We start from the raw sequence: 2,800 nt of genomic DNA, 5'->3' as shown, positions 1-2,800 counted from the left end.
AGTCTCTGTCGCCCAAGCTGGAGTGCAATGGTGAGATATAGGCTCACTGCAACCTCTGCTCCTGGGTTCCAGTGATTCTCCTGCCTCAGCCTCTCGAGTAGCTGGGATTACAGGTGTGCACCACCACACCTGGCTAGTTTTTGTATTTTTAGTAGAGATGGGGTTTCCCCATGTTGACCAGGCTGGTCTTGAACTCCTGACCTCAGACGATCCACCCACCTCAGCCTCCCAAAGTGCTAGGATTACAGGCATGAGCCACCGCACCGGGCAGGAAAAGATCTTGAAGGAAATTAATAGTTCTACTCCAGTGAGCACATGAATGAAAAGAAAGCAAAATAGTCTTATTGCTGATATAGAGAAAGTTTGAGTGGTCTGGATAGAAGATCAAACCAGCCACAACATTCCCTTAAGCCAAAACCTAACCCAGAGCAAGGCTCTGACTCTCCTGAATTCTATGAAGAGTTCCTCACCCAAGAGGGGTGAGGAAGCCATAGAAGAAAAGTTGGGGCCGAGTGTGGTGGCTCATGCCTGTAATCCCAGCACTTTGGGAGGCTGAGATGGGTGGCTCATGGATGATTCTGGGAAGTTTGAGACTTCAGTGGACGAAGGAACTGCAGGTATAGCAGAAATAGCAAGAGAACTAGAATTAGAAGTTCAGCCCAAAAATGGGAGTGAAGTGCTCAACCCATGATCAAACTTGAATGAATGAGCAATGTCTTCTCATGATTGAGCAAAAAAGTCAGTTTCTTCCGATGGGATGTACTCCTGGTGAAGATACTCTGAACATTGTTGAAACAACAGCAAAAGATATAGATTACTACACAAAAACCTAGTTCATAAAGTAGCAGCAGGGTTTGAGAAGGTTGACTCTAATTTCAAAAAAAGTTCTGCTATGTGCAAAATGCTATCAAACAGCATCACATGCTGCAGTGAAGTTGGAAGTCAATTGATGCCGCAAACTTCACTATTGTCTTATTTTAAGAAATTGCCACAGCCATCTCAACCTTCAGGATCAGTCAGCAGCCACCAACATTGAGGCAAGGCCCTCCACTAACGAAAATATAATGACTTACTGAAAACTCAGATAATCATTAATATTTTTAATCAATAAAGTACTTTTAATTTAAGGTATCTACACTGTTTTTGTAGATGTAATAGGAGGCACACTTAAGAGACTACAGAGGCTGGGCATGATGGCTCACACCTCTAATCTCAGCACTTTGAAGGCTGAGGTGGGTGGATCATTTGAGGTCAGGAGTTCAAGACCAGCCTGACCAACATGTTAAAATCCCATCTTAACTAAAATACAAAAATTAGCCAGGGGTGATGGTGCATGCTTGTTATCCCAGCTACTTGGGAGGCTGGGGCAGGAGAATCACTCGAACCCAGCAGGTAGAGTTTGCAGTGAGCCAAGATAGCACCACTGCACTCCAGCCTGGGCAACAGAGCGAGACTCTCTCTCAACAATAAATAAATAATAAGAGACTACAGAATAGTGTAAACATAACTTTTTTTTTAAAGGCAGGTTCTCACTAAAAGAGGCTAGAATGCAGTGGCCTGATCATAGCTCACTGTAACCTTGAACACCTGGGCTCAGGTGATCCACCTGCCTCAGCTTCATGAGTAGCTGGGACTGTAGGTGTGTGCCACCACATCCGGATAATTTTTTTTTTTTTTAATTTTTTAGAAAGAGTCTTGCTGTATTTCCCCAGTCTAGTCTCAAACTCCTGGCCTCAAGCTATCCCCCTGCATTTACCTTCTAAGCACTGGGATTACAGGCACATTGTGTCCCGCCTAAACATAACTTTTATTATTTTACTTTTACTTATTTATTTACATTTTGAGACAGAACCTCATTCTGTTGCCCAGACTGGAGTGTAGTGGCACAATCTCAGATCTCTGTAACTTTTGCCTCCTGGGTTCAAGAGATTCTCCTGCCTCAGCCTCCTGAGTAGCTGGTGTTACAGGTGCACACCACCACGCCTGGCTAATTTTTGTATCTTTATAGAGACTGAGCTGGTCTTGAACTCCTGACCTCAGGTGATTCGCCCACCTTGGCCTCCCAAAATGCTGGGATTACAGGCATAAGCCACCGCACCGGACCCTAAACATAACTTTTATATGCACTGGGAAACCCAAAAATCTGTGTGACTCCCTTTATTGCAACATTCACTTTATTGCAGTGGTCTGAAACTGAATCTGCAATATATTTGAGGTATGCCTATATACAATAGCATTTCTATTTTTTTCTTTTCTTTTTTTTTTTTTTTTAATAGAGACAGAATCTCACTTACTGTCCAGGTTAGTCTCAAACCCCTGGTCTCAAGTGATCTTCCTGCCTCGGCTTCTCAAAGTGTTGTGATCACAGGCATGAGCCAGTGCACCTGGCCAGCATTTCTATATGATAACAGTCATTTATTAAAATATTATTAAAATAAGCCTGGGCGTGGTGGTTCATGCCTGTAATCCCAGCACTTTGGGAGGCTAAGCCTGGTGGATCACTTGAGTCTAGTAGTTCAAGACCAGCCTGGCCAAAATGGTGAAACCCCGTTTCTACTAAAAACACAAGAATTAGCTAACCGTGGTGGCACACAGCTGTAATCCCAGCTACTCAGGAGGCTGAGGCAGGAGAATCACTTGAACCCAGGAGGTGGAGGTTGCAGTGAGCCAAGATTGTACCACTGCACTCCAGCCCGGGTGACAAAGTGAGACTTCATCTCAAAAAAGAAAGAAAGAGGAAAGAAAGAAAGAAAGAAAGAAAGAAAGAAGAAAGAAAGAAAGAAAGAAAGAAAGAAAGAAA

The sequence above is a fragment of the Cebus imitator genome, unplaced genomic scaffold, assembly GCF_001604975.1.
Source record: "Cebus imitator isolate Cc_AM_T3 unplaced genomic scaffold, Cebus_imitator-1.0 Scaffold634, whole genome shotgun sequence".
NCBI classification, from domain to species: Eukaryota; Metazoa; Chordata; class Mammalia; order Primates; family Cebidae; genus Cebus; species Cebus imitator.
The sequence above is the reverse complement of the archived record's forward strand: the minus strand, read 5'-3'. Positions refer to the sequence as shown.